General features: G+C 42.5%; 1 long non-coding RNA gene across 1 annotated transcript; it reads left to right on the top strand.

Moving 5' to 3' along the window:
* Positions 1-9,521: 9,521 nt before the first annotated feature.
* On the top strand, positions 9,522-14,456 carry LOC136285941 (uncharacterized). The gene is made up of 3 exons (XR_010719605.1): positions 9,522-9,690; positions 12,920-13,168; positions 14,310-14,456. It is a non-coding gene; the product is annotated as an uncharacterized lncRNA (long non-coding RNA).
* Positions 14,457-24,490: the final 10,034 nt, after the last annotated feature.

The following is a 24,490-nucleotide window of genomic DNA, read 5'->3' on the forward strand; positions in this document are numbered from 1 at the left end:
TTGCCCAATCAAATGATAGCCAACAATGTATGTAATGAAAAACTGATTGAATCTTGCTGTAAGACAACTCAAATGACGCTATTAAATATCTTAATCTTGGAGCTGACAGAATTGTGGCATGGTGTTCTGTCAGTAGAAGTTATAATGAGGCATGGGTATTGCACACATACACACACTGCTTCTTTGAACTTCTAACACAGAACTGGAGGCTGGAGGAATGGCATGTGGCATCATCAGCCAGTATTTTTCAGGCATAGGAATTTTCTCACACATCCAACTGTAGGTTAGGAAACTCTCTTTTTAATTATAGCAGATTGAGAAGCACTTCTCTTCATACTCCAAACATTTCAATGAATATTTTCAACAACACAGGACGGTCTTCATGATTGGGATTGAATTGGTGAATTTATGAAAAATCAGAGCAGCCCAAACCCCACAAAAATTATAGATCTCTCTTATGCCTTTCCGTGAAAGCCCATGCAGAAGACCAGAGAGCAACAAGCCAACTGCTCTCCATTAAAAGTTATCCTCAGAGACATCAGGGCGGAATGATTCTCCTCCCTTTTTCATGAACAAGTCTGAAGAGGATTTTCATTAAAGTAAATGAGAATAGACTGAGTGAAAATAATTAACATGAAATTATGTAATGCACTGAACGGCAATATTCTCAGAAGAAGGGCAGATGCATTTTGGGAAAATATGAACTAGTGCATCACAAGTTACTGGAATGCAGGTGGAGATACATGGAAGTGCATAGTATCTATATAAAATCATACTAGGTGATTTTATAGTCCTTTTCAAATGCATGAATCTATTAATTGTTTCAGGAGAGTACAGCAGAATTCTCTGTTAAGAAGATCAGCTGCTCCATGAGCACACTGATGCTCTCAAGCAGGCAGACAGAGACCAGATGAGTGCCACACAACCTGACTGGAAGGTGTGTGCTGTGCACCCTCATGGGAGGCAGCTCTGCTGGCCCCCCAGACCCCAGCACTCCTGGGAGCAGACCGGTCTTTTGTAATTCCCATTACGCCATCACTTATTGATGCCAAGCCTCTTAAGGTTGTCTTGATCCATTTAAACTCTGCCTTACAAAAGTGGTGTTTGAAGAAAATTGTTTACAAACAATCCACACAGGACAGATGAATAATGTTGGATTTTAGGCAGTTTTCTCTGCAAACAGGAGTTCAAATTTTTTTTGGTAATAACCTCTTTTGACTTGCCCACATGTAGATGGTAATTATTACTGCTTTTTACAGCTAGGGTATTTTAATCCCAACACATCTCATTCCCTCTCCCACATAGACAGTCTTTGAAGCAACAATAACAAGTACCAGCTTCCCTAGGCCAGTTTGCAAATTTGCCTCAAGGCTAAAACAGTCAGAGCAGGCTTAGTAGGTCAGAATTGGATTTCCCAAATATGAACTATTCCAGAAAAAAAAAAAAAAGTATTTTTCTTACTGTTAACTTATTAATCATTAGAGAAAAGAAGAAGTATTGGGAGGGTAGATGTCCTGCCCTTCCCCCCCCCCCCCAAATATGTGAATTATGTATGGAAAATAACTGCACAAAATGCTCTGGCTCTACTGAAGTCAACAGGAGTTCTGCCACCGGCTTCCAGCAGAGCCACATTTTCACCCACTGTCTCCAGAGCGACATCTCATATGTCACCATTTACTAGTAGCAGCAGAAAGTTCATCACCAGGCCTGCCATTGCCATATAAAATATAAAGGAAAGCTGAGGTGTCTCTGTGGGATCTGGCAGCCCCACAGAACTCATCCAGATTTGTTTGTTTTTAATTACCATTACAGTAAAGGGCACTAAAAACTGTGTGGAGTCTGGGAACAAACTGTTTTCGTTGCCCTCAGACACACATTATACCAGCACAGCTCTGCAAGCAGCATGGTAGTGGTACCCAGCTGGTGGAGCTCCAGCTGGACCAGAGCCAGGGGGCTTCAGCCAGGGGGACCTCATCCATTTCCTACCTACCAGAGAGGAGACTGACACTTCAGCTTCCTCACACATCCCTGGGCACTCTCTTAGAACCCACACAGGGATTGATGTATCTCCCTGAAAATCCAGGGTTGCATGTTCTGGCTTCTTTCTAAGTTCAGTCTGAATGCTATTGCTATCTCTCGCTAGCGAGATGTGAGAGCTGTGCCTCACCTCGGGCACAGCAGGCTTAGGGAACATGAGCCTTTGGATAAGCTGAAGGAAAGACAGACAGAACAGGCAAGCAGCGTGACCACTGGTGAATTTGTTAAAGACTAGTTCATAATGGGCACAACGTTGTTATCACACCTGGAGATGCAGCCATTCAGTCCCTTGCTGACAGACCCCAGTTAAAGCCCTCATTCATCCTCAGCTGAAGCATTTTGTTCCTCCGTTTTCTAGTTCAGTCAAACCTTCGTGATGAAAAGCATACCCAGCAGATGTATTGCCATGAAAATGTTGCTGTAATGAACTGGCAGGGAAGTCAGTTTCTCAGAAAGAAGATCTCTAAGCAGCCTGATTCACAATTACTCTTCACATCCACAGGCTTTCATGCTAATTAGGAGTGACACCTTTAATTACCAGTATTGAAACCCTCAAGAGCCAACAGATCACAGCCTAAATCCGTGATACTTTCAACCCAGAAGGCAGCTCAGCAGTTGGGTTTGGGGTTGTTTTTTATTATTTTTTCTTTGAGTCAGTGGCTTGTTTCCCTATGACGCCTTGAGAAAAGGTTTATTTGTGTAATGTCTACAAACCTAAAATAACAGGGAATATTTAAATTGAGGTAGAGGGCAATTTAAAGCCCAGCTAAAACTTCTCTGCTGAAATCGCTAATGGCAGGAGAAATGTGTATTTCCAACACATAATTAGGAGGAGACAAATAGAGGGTGTGGAGTCTTACTATGGAATGTTAATTACAAGCAGATCCTGAATCCCCGGGTTGAGTTCCAGCCAGCTGAGGACACATATTGAAATGTACTTAGTGATATACTCATTTCTACTTAATTACTTGTGAGACAAGCAGCCAAAGGATATTTCTTTAGGATGCAGAGGATAGCTCTGAGAAGGATTGATAAATGTAAAAGATACATAAAGCAATACCAGTCCACCTAGTTGCCAGTGAAGGGAATTTCACAACAACATTTTTTCTAGTGTTCTGTCTTGCCTATTTTAATGTCCTACATGATAAGGTTTCCACCATTTCCCTTGGAAGATTAGATAAGTTTCATGGTCGGGATTTTTTCTCCTTGTGATATTCAGCCTGCATTTTCTTCTCTTTTTTTAGAGTTCAACTGTGTTTTTCTGAAAAATAAAAACTTGCCATAATAATTTCTCTCTCTCCTCATTAACTGCACCCAAAGAATCCTCTGAAAAAGGTGTCTGGAAATACATTTTGGTTGAATTAAACTCAGTCTTTTCCAGGGAGGGATGCTGGAGGAGCAACCAAGCAGATCAGAATACCTGAGTGGGAAGAAAGAGGTGGTCATCTAAAGTCTGTTGCATTCTCAAGATCTCCCAAGTTTCATAGTGTCTGTCATACCTGTTCCATGTACCCCAAGCAGCACAGTGGATGCATTTCCTGTGCTTCTGATCATGCAACGGGACTAAGTGGCAGAAGGTGACTGGTAAGGACTGGCAGCCAAGCTGCTCATCCTCACCTGCAGACAGATACCAAAGTCTCCTTAAAACATACCCCTGGATGGACTCTTTCAATTGATCTTAAATGGTAGGTGATGATTCAAGACAGCAGCTGCCTCAGCCTGAAGTGATAATGGAGAGGCTGTGCTGCAAATGCATGAACTTCAGGCTGAGGTACGTAGGGCAGGAACCAGTTACATCATCCTCAAGGGCACGGCACAGGTTTGCACTGACTGCCTTGTACATAGGCTCAATTTCACCTCCACGTGAGTCACTAGGGGCTTGCTGCCCTCATCCTCCTTCCTACCCTACACTTTCCTCCATGCATTTTTCTGCTGCAGGACTATCTCCATGGCAAGACAGAGAGTCAAGCCTAGACTCTTTCTTATTTAAAGGACATGTGTAGCTTTCCCATCTCAAAATCATACAGTTTGGAAAGGTTAATGACATACCAGGCATAGAAGAAACCTCTGTCTGTAAATACATTCAAAGTCAAGTGGAAAAAATCACATGAAACATGATCAAAGTGCAGTATCAGTTGATTGCCATCCTGCAGACAGCAGAAAAGTTCAGTCAACTTATTGCTCCCAAACTCATCAAGGATCTCAGGCAATAGCCAGAACCTGGAAGTAACCACTGCTGTCCTAAGTCCACTTGAAGACAGCACATTTCCACAGGCCAATAAGGCAACAAGCTGCACTTGGGAACACAACGCATGATGGCTCAGCTGTCACAATGTACAAGGTACAAGGTAACACCACATGTTCCCCAGTCCCCCTGAGAAGCAATGTGTACTGGCTGAGAATGCTCCCTTGCACTTGTGATCATCCAGGTGAGGAGAAGCCTCTCTCACAACAAGCGGATTTCCACTGCTGCCTGTTTGGTACTGGGTGATAAAAGACACACAGATGTCACACGTGTCTGTCGGTAAGTGGCTGCTTGGCTTTGGGGTAAATCCAAGATCAGACATCACCGGGGATAAAGCAAAATCTTAAAAATCACTGAAAAATGAGAAAGGGAGAGAAAGCAGAAAAAGTGTAGTGTAGATAAAAATTGTTATCAGTTCTTTCTCTAAGTCGGCCACCTCTTTATTCCCTAAAACCCTTAAACAAGAAGATACTGCCCCTGCTGTCTGAGTCATTTGCCACAATCATCTCTGAAATAAGTACCAAAGAAACAACAAAAGACACCTAAACAAAACCAGGGAGAACACTGGTTTCCTTGACCACTAAGACCAACCCAAAATCCCACTGGCAACAGTCTTTTGTTGACAGAAAAGGAGCAGCTACACAGGAAGTGGTGAATCTGAGGCAGCCCACAAAAATGGAACTGGGATCTGAATGCTGGGACTGCATCTCGATCCAGATAAATTGAAAAAAAATTGAAAAATTAGAAAAAGAAGATGTGAAAACCATTCAGATATCACCCAAAAATGGACCAGCTATTCTTTTTCACTGGAACAGCCCCTTGGTTGTAGATGCGTTTTTCAGCCCTGTCCCTGTCTCTTTCTTCACGATGTTTTCTAAATCGTGCCCAGTCTGGGTTTATCTCTCCCAGCAGTCAGGACCTTTCAGACCATCTTTACATCTCTCTGTTCCACACCCTAGACACATGTGGAACAACGGAGGTCCAAAGAAGAATCACAGGGATGAAATGGGGACAGGGGAGAGGGTATAAAAAGAGATGCAAGAGATCTACCCTCATTGCAGTGGGTTGTGTTGAATATCTGGAAGGATCATGGGAAAAGTGAGTACAGGCAAGCTTAGCAGAAAATCTGGAGTGACTGATTTAGTCCTCTTCACTTTGAAGAGGCCTGCATAAATTTAACAGTAGTCTAGAAACCAGGAGGAATCTGCCTTCTTGACCTGGAGAAGTTGGCCCATAGGAAAGAATATCATGTGGTTTAACAGGAACGAGTGCAAAGTGCTGCACCCCCTGGTATCAACATAAGCTGCGGGATGAACACATCAAGAGCAGCCCTGGGGAGAAGGACTTGGGGGTGCTGTGGGTGAGAGGCTGGACATGACCAAGCCATGTGCCCTCACAGCCCAGAAAGCCAAACGTGTCCTGGCTGCTTCCAAAGCAGTGTGGGCAGCAGAACCAGGGAGGGGATTCTGCTCTGCCCTGGTGAGACCCATCTGCATCCAGCTCTGGGGTCCCCAGCACAGGAAGGACATGGACTGAGTCCATAGGAGGATCACTAGGATTATTAGAGTGCTGGAACACCTCTTCTCTGAGGAAAGGGTAAGAGAATTGAGATTCTTTAGCCTGGAGAAGAGAAGGCTTTGGAGTGACCTAATTGTGTCCTCCCTGAAGGGAGCCTACAAGAAAGACTTCTTGCAAAAGCATATAGTGACAGGACAAGGGGGAATGGTTTTAGACAGACAGAAAGTAGGTTTAGGTGAGATATTAAAAAGAAATTCTTTACTGTGTGGGTGGTGAAGCACTGGAACAGGTTGTATTTACCTACATGCCGTGGTGGAGCAGCTGAAGAGCAGGGAACAGAATAATGGGCTGTCTGTCAGGTGAAAAGATGGAAGCATCTTTTCAATACTTAAAGAAAGTATTGAAAAGTGCTGAAAAGTATTAAAGAAAATACTAAAAGACAGATAGGGACAAAGTTTTTATTGGGACATGTAGCTGTGGAGCAATGGGTAATGGTTTTAAAATAAAAGATGGTAGATTTAGGCTAGATATAAAGAAAATTTTTTTATGATGAGGACTGTGAAACACTGGAACATGTTTCCCAGAGAGGCTGTGGATATCCCATCCCTGGAATCATTCAAGGTCAGGATAGATGGGGTTCTGAGGTACCTGATTTAACTGAAGATGTTCCTGCATATTGCAGGGAAGGTTGGGCTAAATGAGCTTTAGAGGTCCCCTCCAATTCAAACTAATCTATGATTCTGTGATTCTGTGATGTTTTTAGGGGGTTTTTCACCTGCTGGCATCTGAGACACAAGTATTTCCTTCAGAGTTTCCCGTCCTCCTGCCTCATGTCAGAGCACCTGCCAGTAGATCCCCTCTGAGGAAGACCATCCAAGAAATTGTTGCCCCAGGAAAGGAGCTTTTTCAGCCTTACAAAAATTTGCTCAGAAGACATCTACTTTCCCAATGAAAAACTGAAGGTTTCAAGAACAGAAAAACTGCAACCCCAAAACTGCCAAAACCTAAGCATCTTTGGTTCAAACCCAGAACTTCTTTACCAAATAAACACCGTAAATAAATGTTTCTTTTGTTTTTGTCAAAGCTTATAAAACTAAATTATGTTACTTCCATTTGTTCAATTTAAACCAAAAATCTTCTGCACAAATCAGTTCTAAGCAGCTCTTCCATTACTTACAGAAACTGCAGCATCTTCTGGCAAGCCATTCAGGTTAACACAAAGCTGTCTAAACAGACTGAAGGGGTGAAATCGAGTAAAGGAAATGCTGCACGCTCTTCAGTGTTTTAACATTTGTCCTTGACCTTTTAACAAAGCAGTAAAGAAAGGAAGCAGAAAGCACAGATTGCTATTAGTGTTGTTTTTATACTAAAGCAAATTTTCCCAAGTTTGTGACCATAACTGACACTAAACTCATCTAGGGAAGGATGGATTTTGCTGTACCACAGCTAGAGACTCAGCAAAAACAAGTTGGCTGTTCTTTCTGCTTCTCCCTATCACACCAAATGTGTCTTTCCACAGTACCCAGACTCAAACATATACCCCAGCTACATCCTAGCACTATACTGGGGCAAGAGTGGAGTGTACAGCAAGTCTCTTCTGCCTTCCCACACTATGGTTTCGGTGGAAAAGAGGGGGCACTTCGGTGTTATTTGGGCCCCAAATCCCCAGGGAAGCTGCAGCAGGCATGAAAGGTAAATTTCTAGAAAAGGGTGTCCAAAGCCACCTGCCCAAGAACACAGAGTCTGTGGGAACCCAGCAGTGACCCGTACCCCTTATTTGCATCCTCCCTCATGATTTCTTTCTTGCTTCCTTTGTCTGTTTCAGAATGACTCAAGCAACAGCCCTTGCGCATCAAAGTGTTGCCTGGTCAAGCAGTGTGTGACCTGGTCTCATACTCAGCAGTTGCTTGGGAAAGCATTTGTAACAATAATGCTTATACCACAAGAATAGCGTTTCACTTGTAAAATTCAAAAATGACAGATTTATGTTTGCTTGAGCATCTTTAATCCTTTCCTTTCTTATTCAGCTCTCTGATGCATGGAACCAGGTTTGCCCTTGCCTATGCAGCAGATGACAGATATCATCTTCATCTTTTAGGAGAGAAGCTACACCAGAGTGCTCAAATGAGACACAAGAATGACAGATGAAAGTTCTGTTCATTGAACAGAAAGTTTATGCTTATACCAATAAATTCATGAGGGACATCTCTGCCTCCTGCCAGGCCAAGGGACAGAGTCTGGCTCATGCAGAGGCTGCTAACAGCCACTGCCCCCTAAACAGCCTGCTTGTGACCACCCCACCAAGTGCCCGGCCATGAGCTTCTCCTGAGCTCTATCTGGTGCTCCACTGGACCTAAGATAAAACTATTGGTTCTGGATAACACAGGGGTAGTCCTGAATCCCAGCGGAGTGGTGCTTCTATAGCACAAACCTGGTGGATGGAGGGTGTTGTTGCATGCCCAGAGGTAAGGAAGGTGCTGCAGCTGCTAAAGGCGTGATGTTGTCTGGGATGGATAGTATGGGAAGTGGGGGGGAACCTTACCCAACACTGGTTCACTTCTGGGTCTGACTGGGAGCAGTCCTAGGGAGAGCTGTTCCCAGACTGTTCTCTGCAGTGTGGGTGGCCAGGCCTGGTCCTTGGTTTACTCTCTGCCTTCTTTTATTCAGGGATGCAGGAGTTCCCTCTCAGGGACTGTGTGCCACCTCAGAGGTGGCATGATATATAGCATGATCCAGAAGCAAAGGGAGCAGTGTAAACAGTAATAATCTTCCCAACGTCCAAAGATAAGAACTCCTGACAGTAAAGCACTGAGATTTTCTCAAACCAGGATTTACTTTTCCCTCTATCTGTAGTTTGTAAGTAACTTAATTTATAAACAAGTATAAGCCTAAGTAGCTTTTTTTCTACACCAGGCCCATCATGCCATTCCTTAGTATTAGATGGCATGGGTTGCTTATTCATGCTCTTTATTTCCCATGTTTCCTTTTTGATAGGTTTCTGTCTTTGAGCAGGCTGGTAGAGCCTTCAGTGTGTCCCTACTCACAAAGACTTAATTCAACCAAGAACCTTTCTCTGACTGCAGTTCTTGTTACAGCACCCTGCTGTCACTGAACACGGGCTGTAGCAAAGGTACGAAGCCATTTACTGTTTATTAACAGATCCCTGGAGAAGTTATTTTCCTGTTTGCATACAATGTGTGTATTGCCCTCTGACTTTTCTGTTGCATCAGAGCTGTCACTGAAATGTGGAGCAAACTATGTGTTGTAAGGTTCATGGTCCAGCCACATAACAACACAAATGACAGTCCCATGCAAGCTCATCCCCTTCAGAATGCAAAACTGGAAATAGCAAACTGTTTTCAATATCTAAAAACATAATTGTTACAGACCTACTGAGAAATCTTAAAATCTAATTTTCAGCACCACAAGCAGTGTTTCCCACCCAACCTATATAAGCAGTTTAAATGGAGCTGAAGTTGTTTGGAGGTTTTTCAGCAAAGGAATATTTACAAAAGTATCTTTACTTAACCTTAGTACTTAGGAAAACTTTCAGTTGAGGAAAACTACCTTTTTTTTTGGAGAGAAGTTCAGCATTAAGCTAATTAAAAGCACCACCCATTCCAGCTGACTTTACAAATTTGGCACACCCAGCATGTCTGATAAACCGAGTGATTTCCAAGTGTGACCCAGCACTTACGTCACATTCCAAACTGGCCCTCAGTGAAGAGGGCTTCAAGTGTGTTTTCTGCTTTTGTGAAACTCTACAACCTGATTATTCCACTAATAAAACTAGTGTTCTACCAGCCAGTAAAATTAATAAAGCACCTTTAGATCAAATGAAAATTCTTCCTACTGACCTAAGAAGATGACGGTGTCATGCATGATTCCAGGTAAGTACCACTATTGCCTCTTTGCTGGTATCTGACTATACTCTAAATCTCTGATTTATTAAGAGCAGGGAATGGAAAGTGTTCTCATGGGACCCATGCATTATCTGACTGGGCTGGATTTCTGGGTAATTCTGAAGCATAGTTGAGAAACACAGAAAACTGCAAATCATTGTGGGAGTCCCTCCAAACTGCCACAGGTGTCTGCTGATGTAGCTGTTCTGTGAAATGTGGGTGGTGGACAGAAACCAGGGTAAACACCTGCTAGAAAGAATAAGTCAGAAAGGTGGAAATAGTCAGACTCCCCATTCTCTGGAGAGCCTGGTCTGGTGCAGCACACAGCTGCTCCACGTTCTCTCTTGTCAAGGAAAGCCGTCTCAGCCACTTAATGAAAATCCTTATGAAGGCTCTCCTGAAAGCTCAGCTGACCTGCATTTCTGAGGGAGGGTAACTTTGCATGTCAGATGAGGATGAATATTATTTTCATTTTTTCCTTGAAGGTATGAACTCCTGGTTTATTGACCCACACAGCTGTCTCAGTCCTGAGTCTGGGATTAACCTGCCTTGCTGTTCCCAGGCCATTCAGATTTATTCCAGTAGGTTTGCACCTATCTTACACATGGGAGGGTAGACTGGTGACTGTAGCATTTGCCTGGAAACAGGAACTCCTTTTCAGTAACTAAAACAACTTTCTGGAAGGAAAAATGTCATAACTGTACACCAGGCTTGCCAACAGCTGTTTCACTGCTTTCTGCATGGTCAAACCAGGGGCCATGGGACGCTGCTCTGTACCTGAGGCTGAGAGCACATTTACGGATCACTTGGAGCAGCTGCTGAGCCAGAAGAAGTTTTTTCCTACCACACAATAAAGACATATTTTTAGCAGCAACAAAAATAGATTTCAATGAGTGTCTTAAAAACAGATAGAATTTCACATTCCTCTTTGATACTTAACAGGGATAAAAAGTACTGGGCTTGCACACCTCTTAGTGTGGGAACTGTCAGAGTAGTGGCAGTGTGGAAAGGAGGTCAGCTATCACAACCCCAAGCTGAAAACCAAAGGAACTGCTTCAAAGCTGAGAAAGTATGGAAGTCTGAAGACAGAATCATACTATTTGGGGGCAGACTCTGCCACTGCCTCATAAAGTCTGCTCTTGATCCTTGAGCTACCTCTTTGAAATCCACATAGGAAGGTATTACCTTAGGAGTGAGACGTCCCTGCAATGATAAAAGGAGATGCAGCTGCTTTTTTAAGAGCAGTGTGTTTGGGATTACAATTAGCCTGAGTTTAAACAGTGGCTGCAAAGGAGCAGGATGGGCTTGAAGATGGTGCAAGGCAGAGCAGACATCCCACGACCAACTGCCATTGAAGTTGCACTGGAACTAGGGCAGTGTAAACACATCACTACCAGAGAGAAAGAGCCTTGCCAAGAGACTCATGAGTCTAGAGTCGTGCTGGGAGGACACACAAGGTCACTCGATGTTCAGCCAAAGGTTTCCACATCACATTTTTCTTGGCTGTCCCATAGAGGAATTAGGAAAATGAGGATGATGAGGGGGATGTGGCATTTTTAGTCAGCACAGCTGTCGGCAGAGGGGCGGGGAAATTTCTTCTTCAGGACACCTCTCATGCATGAGGGGTGCAGGCTGAAGAAACCCCCCTGTCCATTTAACAAGGCATTACCTGCCTGCAACAAAACCCATAGAGACTTTTCATAAAATGCAGAGCTTTTACTAGCATGTGACAGCATCCAGAGCACATCTGGGAGGTGAGGAACTGAGATGCGTGAAACACAGAGAGGAGCTGGTGAGGAGGGCACGGGCCAGTACCTGAGTCCTCCCTCTGCCTTGAGCCAAGTGAGAAAGGTGTCTGAATTAGTGCTGAACTGCTGCTCTGGTACTGGGGGCAGTGTGAGAGACCACCTTGTACACAAGACTAACTTAGACCTTTCTTTCAACACTTTGTATGGGCACTGGTTAACTGCTAAAACAGCCGAACATAAACCTGGACAACTCAACTTAAACTTATTTTCCCACTAAATAAAGAGTTCCTCTTTGCTGTCTCTGCTTGGCTGCTGTACAGCATTGCACAAAACATTACGCCAGCTTTTGTGGCATTTCTCAATGGGAGGGACTTGCTGCTGACATATCCTCCCACCTTCATCTGGTCTCCTCGTGGCCTGATGAAATATACTGGCAGGTGTAAAAGGTTTCCACTCTTACCTGAAAGGGTCACTTCTAAGGACTGAGTTTTTGTATCACAACCCAAGAGTGATTCCTAGGCTGTATTGCCACACTCTTACGAAACAGTCTTCGAGATTTCCTCACACAGGTAACAAATATGCCAAACAGCTGGTGGAAATGCAGGTTCATGGTGCTGCTGGGTAGATTTTATTCTGGTCAAAACATTTTTACAGGGCCAGTGAAAACAGAGGCAACCACAGGTAAACATTGCATGGAAATGTATCTCCCCAACAGACAAAGGAGGCCTTCCTGAAGCAGAACCTCTCTGAGACTTCCTTGGATTACAAGCACAAAGGCATCTACTTTTCATCTGTGCACACACACACATGGATGCGCACATGCAGAGATATATTTGCACAGACACATTCATATGCACACAGGTGACTATATACACACAGATGGATGCCTGTGTATATATGACTGACTGCACTTGTGTCTCCGCATATATAATTTATTATGTTCTGCTGTATTTTTGACATTTGTCATGACATCTATAATTTGTGGTCTGAGAAGGCTGAGCCATGAAATGTGGTGAGCCAAACTGGTTTGCATGTCTTCACTGAAAAATAAAAGGTTGGTTTAAAAGATATTTTCCCCCCAGAAATTTTTTAAAATCAGAAAAACACCCCAGCTACTCTTTTTCGGTTTCCGAATTTTCACATTGCAAGGGGAAAACATGTTCCTTTGCACACACTCTTCATCTTCCTTGTTTTACAAGCAGTGGCCAAAGGCAGAAAAAGAAGCAAAAGCTAAGAAGTAGACATAGGGTTTGGTCTTGGCTATTCCATTTCTTCACTTCCTTCTTTTATATTACTAAATGAAAAATAAGAGGTGATATTTTAGGAGTTACAGAAAGTTGGCCTGTCAGTTTGTTTTCTTACCATCAGAATGATATCATGTTTTCCTAAATAAAAATAATTCATGAAAAATTTCCAAAAAAGAAAAAGTCTCTCAGTTTTTTTCCATTAAATGTGTGTTTACTGAGCAGCATTGCTGTGAACACGCCCTGCTCTGGCTACTAGGGAAGATGTCACAAGAAGCCCTTGGGTGAACAAACACTGGACTTGGGACAAGTAGCACATCTCCTGGCATCCAGGTGTCCAGCACTCACAGAGGCCTCCAAGGGACGTGCAGCCGAGGAAAGTGGTGATTGTGCCTTTCCCCATCATCTGCCCAGGTCTCCATGCTCTACGTGACGACCTTCCAAAGGAGAAAAATGAAGAACTGATGAACGCTGGTCAGGTTCAAGCCCAACCTTTGGGAAGAAAAAAAAAACATAAACCTCTGTAGATCCCAGAGGATGGGAGAGCGAAGACTTACCATCTGTAAATGCTGAAAAGCAGGGAGGTTTGCAGTCATTCTTGGCTGAGTTCCACATTCTTTGGGGTAGCCCTGAGAATGGCCTGACTCCTTCACAAAGATGATCTCTGCCACAACAGCCAATGTTATGGCATCACCATTACCAGAAAGCACTCATCATGATTCAGGGAAGAGAAGAATTATTATGAAATAATATGATCCTTTAGCAGTGCAAACACCAGCCCTTTGGCCAAGGTGACTACACCTGCCTGGAAGTGTAGGAGGCCAGTGAAGGAGCAGGTGACAGGTCAGCAGTGCCAAGGGGTGTGTGTGTCCCACTCCCAACACCACCAGCAGCATTTTAGCACTGAATCCTTTTAACCTCAGAACAGCTCAATCATCATTGAGCAGGAGGTAGGAAAGAAATACACTGACAAAACTTGGATGAGACAAAACCCTCTGTGCCATCAGGCATAGTAGAATACAAATAAACCTTTAAGAAGAAAAAAGCCCCAGCTATCCAGGAATAAATGTTAGCAACATATGAGTTTCCTCCTTCATCAGGAAGAGAATTTTCATTTTTTTCACACTAATCCTTGTGTAGTTGAAAGCAGAGGTAGACAAGCTCATCTCATCTAAGACCCCTTCATCTAGATACCAAATATTGCCTTTGTAACTTAATATTTGTGTATCAGCAAGATATTAAACATCAAGGCACTGCTGTGTTAGGCATAATAAAATAGTCAGTTATCCGCCAAAACCACAAACCCTAGATTAATAACTTGAGAAGTAAAGCCAGATTGCTGGGATAGTATGTGGGAGAACAAAAAATACATGGGAACAGTAATTGCACCAAGACTTGGAATCATCTTTCAACTAAATTTGTTCTCCCATATAAAGTTTTGAGTGATAAAAAACATTTTATTCATTAAAATTTATTTATAAAGTCATTTATTCCGTTTTGCTTAGATACAAAAGTTTTTTTCTCTTTGAAAGAAAAAGTTCTGTAGGAGAGAGTCATGTTCATATCCTCTCATTTCAATACCTAATTTATCTTCTGTTCGTTTTTTCACATCTAGGAAATTAAAGTACAAGAGCCCAGAAAGAAAACGACATTCACAGAAAAGGATACCCTTGCATTTCTGGTCAAAAGAAGAAGGAGACATACTAATTAATGAATGAGGCTTTTTACCACCCTCTGAATCTCTAAGAGGAATAAAAAATATATATCCCAAATCGGAGTTGAGATATCGAGTAATCAGCTACCTTTGTTCAGACACAAGGGCAGATCAAGGAAAATGTCAGCATCCTTTCAAGTGAGGAAAAACACAACTCCTTTCCCTAGGGGAAAAAATCAAATTGTTGTGTTTTTGTTTTTAATTTGGCTCCTTCAATGAGCAAATTTATTTACGTGTAGATTAGCACCGTTCCTACAGACATTTCAGCCCACGCTGTTTGGAGCCCACACTGTTCATACAGGGGCTTGGCTCACAGTTGCATTTCCATGGGACCTCTGCCTGAAGCTCAGAGTGGATAAAGCTTCCTCCTTCTGTCCCTCCAGGACAACACCATCAGGGCACACACCCTTCCTTGTGCCATCCACCTCACGGGGATCAGGGCTCCCAGGGCAGAGGGGGGTGTTCCTGACTTTCACAGGCACCAACAAACACCTTGAAATGTGCTCATGCAGGTGGGTTGGATCCTGAGACCAGTGTGATCCCTGGGAGCTGCTGGACTCCAGGATGCCAGGTGGCTTTGGGTGATTCACAGAAGAAGTGACCCACCAGAGCCACTGGAAATGCAATACCTGGAGCAGATATCTGTCAGAGATGGATTTAGAAGCTGATCTATTACAGGTTCTGGAGAGGTGCAGGTTCCTTCTTTCTTTCCAAAAACCTCTTATCCTACAGGACCTATTCAAGACAATACTTCCTATCTAAAGCTGTGGGATTTTGCAGCTCTGAAGGGAAACTGAGACTTTTTTTCCTGAGGACCGCATCATGACAAACTCTATAATGGAAAAGTAATGACTTTGGAACACGCTTATTTGGAAAAAAAAAATGAAATAAAATCTGGGCCCTTATCCAGGTAGAGATCTTAGCCTGGCATTCCATCTACATTCTTTCTGTTATTAAAATAATTTAGGAAACCAGGAAGCCTGTTCTGCACTCAATCATGTTAGCCCACGCCGTGTCAATTTGAATTCTGCCTGTGGTGATAACAGTTGAAAATCTGATGGGCCAGATACTGAACTGACAAAAATCGGCATTGCTCCATTACAATCAGTGGGGTTTTGCCAATTTACCCTTGTTAAAGATCTGGACCTCTACTTCTAGGCAGGCATTTTTCCAGACAGCAAAACACTCTCCTACCTTTTTGGCAAAGGAAAAAATAAGGGAACAATTTAGTGATACTTTAGAGAGTGACATGACCAGGAAAATGCAACTTGAAAATTAAGCCCTTGGCTTATTTTCAGCATACTTGAAGCTAACTAGAACCATGTTTAGGTTCTTCATATGTGGTCAACAGGTAACATCTGGTGCCATTTTTCAGTGTAGGTGCCACCAGATTCCAAGCTGAATCCATTTCAGTTCATTAAGATGACTTAATAACTTTTATAAAATTCCTCTGATGAAGAAAACAAAATTTGCATGTGGAAGCAGACACGTAGAAATATTTTATCTTCCATTCAACTGCTTTTTCAAGTCTAAAAATACTTCTGAAGTTCATCTTTGCTATAGAAAGTCCATAAGCCTGTGGAAATTAGGTTTTTGATATTTGACCATTAGCCAATCAGCAATCAGGACAGCTTAGCCTTATCCTGTACACCACCCTGCCATAGTTCACATGATGAGAGAACAGGGATAGGCAGTCCATTCCCTACCCATGTTATCCTTCTGTGTCTGAGAAATGTTGCTTCTGACCTTCCTCAAGGTGACTTCACAAGTCTGCAGCATGGTCCTACAATAGTCACTACTCAGAGAATGTTAGAGGACTGCACTGTGGGTCACATTGCTTTGACCAAGAGGCAAAACCTGAAAAGCCTTCATGGTTACACCTCCCCTTATCCTGTTGTGATCTGCCATTGCAGAAAGGAAAGGGAAAAAGAGAGGGGGAAAAGGGGACTTTGAACTTCAGAGAGAGTTATTTTCATCTGAAACACGATAGCTACCTTTTACTTGGGAAAAGGAAAAGAAAAATGCATTTCTTACAAGACTGGTTTCATCAAAAGATTTGAGTTGTTTATAGCTGTTACACAGGAGCAGGGACTCAACAGTGATCACAGTTGTCTAAATGCAGCTTTGAAACTATCCTGAAGGTCTTGGATTCTATTAGAAAAGAAAGGGGCCCAGGATTTATCTGTGGCTCTAAAAGCAAATGACAGAGAAGATTTTGCTTTTATCAAGCTAAACACCCTTCCCCAAGGGCTTCATGCATAGTAGTCTCTGCTGTCCCATGAGTCATACTCTGGAATTTGTGGGGACCCCACTTGTGAGAGTGGAGCAGGAGCCTGCTCAGTTTGCAGGTATGTCTGTGAGCTTACATATCAACTTTGCAAGCGACAGTCCTGGCCAATACCAGCCAATAACAGCACTGATTGTGCACCAAAGTGTTGTGTCCAACCACATCCCTAACAGCCAGGACAATGTTGCTTAAGGCGAGCCAAATCTTCTGAGCTTTTGAACATCATGTACTCACCAAGAATAAGATGTGGATAGGAAGTCCTCCAACAGTTTCCCAGAAAGGCTAAATCTGAGCCAGTCACAACAGGACTAATGCAGAGATATGGATGAGTAGAGAAAAGGCATTGTCGATTGAATAATAGCACTCAGTTTCTTTAATTTGCCTTTATTTCCATGTCCTCAGAATACTGCCATGGCTTCAGCAATGCAAGGGCTTCAGGTCTGCCTGCTGGAGAACTTCCCTTAGGAAGGGTCACCTCCAATGACAGTTCCCATACCAGTCCCTTTGCAGAGAGCAGGGCTGTGAGGAAGGCAGTGCAGCAAGAGCACCCATCAGCCCTAGATACTGGCCTAAGCCCTGCTCTGAGTTAACAGCTGATATAAGCAGCAAAACAGCTCATCAATTTGTTCAAGTAAGCTGGACAATATCCAGCAAACCTTGCTGTTCCATGGAACAGAATGGAGCTTTACACCTGTCTTTTTCTTACCCCTCCTATCTTTAGCTTCTGTAGTGAACTGTAGAGCCTGCTCTGACAATTCAGAGCTGAACCAAAACAATACTGTATAGTGGGTTGGTCTCCATGCTTCAGCAGAGACCATAAATCCTTCAGTTTCTTTACTCTCTTTGAGGGACTTTCTGTTTTGTTTAGTTTTCAGAGCAGATAGAATCCCATTGATGGCATTTAAATGCATCCATCACAATGAGCTCTAAGATGCAGGAAATAAACTTTTCTTGTACTTAAGCATCTCAGGAGACTGCAGTGATCATATTAAAATTTTAATCACAAATTCCTTGCGTCTAAATCACAAAGGATTCACTGTGCTAAGGAATTTCACAATATGAAAGTCTTATAAATTTGTGGCAGATAGCAATTTTCTGTCTGGGAAATGTAAATCAGTTATTAATAAGCCGAATTGTTAACATCAAAACTGGTATCTATATGCAGGAAAGAGACAAAAATCTTTCATAGACTTATAAAGTTCTACATGTACTACCATGAACAATTTTAATCCCTGTTTCCTGAACTGAGAGACATCAAACTGCATCTCATTCTACAGCAATATATCCACCTGGTCCATACATGGTGTTGTAGGGCTTTGGAAATGATGATCTGAAAATTAATAGCTGAAAAATTATTCTGAAAGGTTTTTCAGGCTTTACAACTAGAGGCTACTTTTTGGTTCAGATGAATGTAGTTCTTAGTTCTTGTACAGGCTCAAAACAAGGCAAGAAGACAGTGAGGTCCAAAGCAAGCAGCAAGGCAAAGCCCACAGCATCCTCTAGACCCATGGAGGCTCCTCAACAGCTACAAGCACAGACCAGAGCTCAAGACCTACCCCAGCAATCCTGCCTTGACCTGAGCCTCTGTTCTGAATTTCAGAGCTGTCCTTGAATATACGATTGCACAAAACACAAACATTGGGTTTTAGCAGCTTCTGTACGTTAGGCTCCTAGCTGAACTCAAGCACATTGCTAGCAGTACTTGAAATTTAATTATTTTGCTATTTTTTTGAGTGTATTAAAAAATCCATTATCATTGTCAAAGGGTACAAAAGGTGGTGAGTAATACAGAGTGGATTCTGGGGATGAATTTGCAATGTAGCTAGAAACTGAGTACTTAGATTTTAAATCTCATCTCATTATTGGAATTATTTCTAAATGCTTGTAACTCTTTGCTAATGCCTTCACAGAAAACTACAAAGTTTGCATCACTATGAGATTACCCAATCCCTTCACTTGCACAATTGTTCCAATAATCAAGAGTGGACTTAGTCTTTGCAGGTGCAAGAGCATCTCCAAATAGCACAAATAATTCAATAACCAAAATGGACCTTATTGCATGAGTAGCAATTTACTGGGTACTGGTTCTTCTGCTTGCTGATTTTTTCAGCACAGCTTAAGAGATTTGGATGGAATTGCCATGAAGATTTAAATTTAAATGTAGGGCAGAGGCAGATAAACTGATTAATTAACTGATCAATTCCATAAGGAGCTTAAAGCATATCTTGTAATTTGACAAAAGAAGGTGTGGGATGCAGTGCTGTCTCCACGAGAGTATCTCCCCGTGTTGGAGTGTCCCATGAATAAAGCAGTTTCATTTCTCTCTCAGCACTGACACAGCTCCAGAGGCATGTGGGTGGAGAATTTGTCTCCTGCAGCACCATGTGTCCCCCATGCTTAAGTTTGCCTTAAACCAGACGGAAAGAAAAAGATTTGTTGTTTGGGGCTCGCAAAGGGCAGCTTCAAACCATGGTTCCTTCCAGTTGTCAGCGTGCTGGAGCGTGAACTCCAGCCAGGATACGCTCAGTACAGCTGTCTCACTTGCATACAAGCTGTGGTGTGTATTTGCAAGTCAGTCAGGACCACTTTCAGACCATCTCCTCTAGGTGCCTGCCTGCGTTGCCATGACAACTAGTAAGACACTGACGGGCAATTCGGGCTCCCCACGCTCCATGGCTGCCAGACTCTATTCCTTATATAGGCAATGGAAAGAAGTAGGCATTTAAGTTAGGCACCCAAAATCAACAGGCTGACTACACCCCACACACAGACCCCCAGCCAGCTGCTACATTCCTGGCTGGTCCCTGCAAGCAAGAGGGACTCACTACACCCTCGCCATTCCTGAACTCACTTCCTCTTTTGACTTCCTCTTCCAACGTGTCAATCAGAAGTGACAATGCGACATCTGGGAAATGCTCCAAATCTATCCATTTTTAAAGTGAAGTGCTCAGTGGCAGCTAAACAGCCAGAGCTTTCTGCTCATTACAGTATTAGAAACATTCAGATTTCTCTGGGTAGAGAATGGTAAAATCTACCATTGCACCCAAAAAAGGTTCTTACATGCATTTCCAGATCTTTCATCCTGCAAGTGTATTCCACAGATACAGAATCAGGCAGACATCCTTTAAGCTTCAGAATTTTAAAAAAAGAAATCTTTTAAAAACAAACAAACAAATGCCAACCAAAAAACCCAAACCTGCTGTAAATATAAGATCTTGAGACAGCTTCTAGTCCTGGAAGTAAAGAAAGACATTCTCTGTAACTATTCATGCAAATTCCAGGTCAGTTCACATTTTTTTGAAAGATATCAAGCCTCTTCCCATCTTCAGTACCTCTTCTATTTTTGCTGGTTCTTCTCTTGCACATACATAACTCCTCATCAGACCTTTAGTGTCACTAATACGTGTCCTGAGGTGTTTTCTTTTTCATCCCCTTTGCAGGTGAAATCTGTGGAGTGTCTCACACTGATAATCTGTGACTTTTTGTTTGGTGGGCTTTGAGGTTTCTGTCTTGCTCTTGTTTGGTTGTTCTTGCACAGGCACTTTTACAAGCTGTTTTTTTTTTTTAATAGGCACGCTGCTGTGTGTTTATTGTAAGGATGGCCAAAGAAATGACCTAGCAAAGAACTGGACCATATACTTGGAGCAGAAGGAGGTGTGATTCATGACTTGCCTTAATTCCTGGAGGAATTCATTCCAGATGTTCAGATTACAAGCTGAAGCTTGTTTCAATGACCAGGAATTACATTATTCCAACAGAGTGAAATCCGTGACAAGGGTGACCACTCAGGAACTTCAGCAATTCAAACAACCTTCAAGAACATCCAGAAAGGGCAAGCTTAGGCACTTCATTCACACTGACTTCTGTTGGGATTCAGTCCTCTCTTCTCATTTGATCCACCTAAAAGCTTGATACCTCAGCTGAGATCTTTCAGCTGCCCATAGAGAGAGACAGATTTCTTTAGGGAACAAACAGAGCCAATGCCTCTTCCTCTCCCCACTAAGTGTTGGCTTTTTCCAGACGCCTGGTTGTTAGGCAGCTAAAGAGAGAAACAGTAAGTCTCATGCTTGGAGTCAGTGGGCAGTAGGCACTCCATAGGAGGCAATGATCTCAGTACTCTCTGGGGCCTCAGCAGGAGATTTTGAGTTTGATTTGATGATCCATGCAAAGACAGGGTGGAGAATGTGAAGAGGAAGTCCAAAGTGCTCTGCACAGCCTGTGCTGCTGCAGAGACTCTGTTCTGTAAAGGGCTAGAGGCCTCCATTCCCAGACCATCGGAATTGCCACAGTGCATGCAAGGCATGGTGAGAGCATGGATAACTGAATTAAATTTATTATTAAGGGTAGGATCTGGACTCTGGATCTACCCAAAGCCCATGAGGAGTGTTTTCATGGAATCATGGAATAGTTTGAGTTGCAAGCAACCTTTAAAGGCCATCCAGACCAAATCCCTCTGCAATGAGCAGAGACATCTTCAACCAGATCAGGTTGCTTAGAAGCCTGATCCAGAATGTTTCCAGGGATGAAGCATCTAACATCTCTCTGGGCAACCTGCTCCAGTGTTTCTGCAGTTATCCACTGATGATGCTTTGAGTAGGCAGGAATTCAGGAGCATTTTTTAGCTACAGGAATATAGTCCCTCTGCTTACCAATCTTCCTGTATACTCAAGCTCATCTTCAGCCAATTTGTGGCTGAGCCCTTCCAAGACACAAGGTTACCAGGGTGACAGCAAATGAACTGGTGTCAATCCCTTGTTGCTAGCACCTGGATTAAATTAATGTAGCTGCTCACATTCTGAATATTTAAAAAAGGTAAGAAAAGGAATGGTTCTTGTTGGAATTCACCAACAAAGGGCCTAGTGATACAGATATAATTTCCCATCATTGCAGCATTCCGTTTACCCAAGGATACCCAGCCACTCTGACTGCTTCAGACTGTCTGAGCTAAACCAATAATTTCGAGTTACATTTTCAAAGTCATTTGTTGAACATTTGTGGGACATTTTTAAATATTAACTATGTTCAATAATTGGTGAATAAATGGAAGGGTAATTTGGAGACCGAAAAAATAATTTTTTCAATTTTTTGTGATTGTGTCAATCACACTTACCCACTTTCTCAGCATGCAGGGGTCACTTTGGCACACCGGGACTGAAATCAGTGACATCCACAGCTTGAGTCAATATTCTTTGAAAAGAGCAGAGGCTGCCAACTCGGGCTCTTTCATGTCACTGTTTGGTCACTGTCTTGTTAAACTGTCATTCCCTTTGACATTTGAGGCAGATATGCAAATAAATTAAAGGAAGGGCTTATTTATGCTGAGTGCATGAAAATGGCACTTGTGCTTTGAAATGGATGTGGAAACTGCATTTACATGAGCGTTTTATCTGCAACAGACAGGGCTCCATAACTAGATGCCTGCCATGACACATGTACAAGCAACTAAGGCAAAAGGTGTATTTATCCATTCTAAAGTGTAATTCCAAAATATAACCTTTCCCTTCAGTTATTATTTATCTAATTGCACAGCCAAATTTAGTCGGTGCATTTGAAAGCATAATTAATTGCAATGCACTTGGTAATGTTCTATTCTGCACCACCTGTAAGTCAAACTGCTGTAATACAGAATTGATTTTTGGAAGCGTTTTCATCACACTGTGTGCACTGAAAATAATTAGTGATCCAGGAGGGCAGTTACTTTTATCCTCCTAATTGTATATGCTGGCAGTTCTTATGCCCTTGTGGTCAGATGTTAGCCTCATTTGCACAGTTCCAACCAGTAGGATTACCGCACTTGGGTGGTCATGTGTGCATTTAAGAGTATAATTCACACTTTTCAGTTTTGCAGCTGTTCAACTGGTGTGAGCCATGACTTTGCTCTGAAAGGATCAGAATCCATGTTGTTTCAGTACAGCACTGAAAGACTGCCTATGGATGAGGCTTAGGGGTGGTTCTCACAAGCATTTGCAGCTACCATCAAGCCTTCAAAGCATCCTGGTCTGGAGGTGCCTTCTCCACTGATTTTCACCACTTGTTAATGTTTGGAAGAAAGTGTTTACAGAATGTGACAGTGTGACAGTTTCACAATACTTTGGTTTTGGCAGCAGAATCAGCTTAAGAAATTCTCTCGTTTCTCCTGCCTTTGCCATGCAGGTCACTGACCTCTCGGTTGTGCCAACACAACTATTTGTAAAACACTGTGATGCCCTGGATAAATGACATAATTCAGGTTAAACTGCCTTGTTTTCTTTTTCCCTGCTTTCGGCTTTTGGGGATGAAAATGGCAAAAGGGGAGGAAACCTTTGGTGAAAGAAGGAGTGGCTGTGAAGGGAACTGTCTACAGAGATTACCACTAAAAACCTCAATATTGTGAAGCTACTATTCTGAAACTCTCTTGTTGGTGTTTGGGGTTTGGTGATGGTTTTGGGGTTTTTTTTCTAAAGCATACTAAGTAGTAAGAGCAAGCTGGCAAAAACTAAAAACATGAGAGTCACATCTCTTTATCTGCCTCAAGTGCAGATTAGTTGTTGGAAGACTAAAATGTCCTGCATGAAAAATTCTCAGACATGTTTGGGGCTTTTCTTAATTCATGGGATATGCTCAGCCAGTGGCTTTCCCATCCCATGTTTAGAGAGCTGCTGCTATGGCAGGTCGAACCCGGAGCACATGGATCCACAGAGCAAGCCTTCGGTGCACACCATGTGGATGAAGTCCCTGAGAGAAAAAGCAGGACTGAAAAGGAGGAGGAGGACAGGGCATGGATTGGGACAGAGAGGAAGAACACCAAAAAATCTTCATCTCAAAAGACGAGGGTCACTGGGCTGCTGGGACCTGTTAGGGCATGAACCTCCTCACAACTGGAGATCATGGAAAGGAATACAACCATGGGATGGCCAGGATGGTTGGCAGGTGACTCTGAAGCTGAGGAGATCCAAGAGCTTCATGTACTATAAGGTTTCCTTCTTGGAAGACTGATAAATCTGAGATTTTTCACTGCTTTCAAGAACTCATTTCTTTTGAATGAACAGGAATATGCTGGTTTTCCGAAATAGCCAAGAGGCAAGATAACTAGGAGGGAAAAAGAAGAGGAATAAGAATACAGAAGAAAATACATGGCTGAGGAAGTTAACAGTTTCAATTTGCTAGAAGATAGCTTTCAGTGTGCACAGCTTAAGAAAAATGGGACGCAAGATGAGTACCTCTTATAAAATAGTAATACTTATTTTCAAGTACCCATACTAAGAGTTTCTTTTACATTATTTTCCACTGGAATAAAATTTGACAAGTCCAAGAAAACATATCTGAGAAGATTTTCCTCAAAGCCTATCAGATCTTACATGGAGAGTGGACATAATTCCCAAAAAGAAAGCAATGCTGATTGCAAAAGAATGAGAAAGAAGTTTCAATAGCTCAGAATAAGAATTTGCTGGTATTTGGTTTTGGGGGTTTCAACAGCAGTTAAAAATTTTTCAAAAGTCAAGAGACTACACTTTTTTCATACTTTTTTTTTTTTTCCACAAGAGAAATGAAATATCTTTTCCATTTTTCTGATTCTAATAGTGATGATTTTAATGTCATTTACAAGCAAGCTGTGCCTGAGCTATTTCCATGACTGTAATAAGAACATAATGAAAACCCAGGTAGATATTCATGTGAGCTAGTTACAGCAAGGTACATAAGCAGTGGTGGTGGTGGTTGTAGTAGTGGAAACAGTCATGTGTCCTAGGTTGTCTCTGCACTAACATGCATTCAGAAATCATAAAAAAACTATTAATTAATCCTAAGTACAGAAGGT

This window comes from Chamaea fasciata, unplaced genomic scaffold (assembly GCF_029207755.1).
Source record: "Chamaea fasciata isolate MVZ Bird 193981 ecotype frontalis unplaced genomic scaffold, bChaFas1.0.hap1 SCAF_2, whole genome shotgun sequence".
Taxonomy (NCBI): domain Eukaryota; kingdom Metazoa; phylum Chordata; class Aves; order Passeriformes; family Sylviidae; genus Chamaea; species Chamaea fasciata.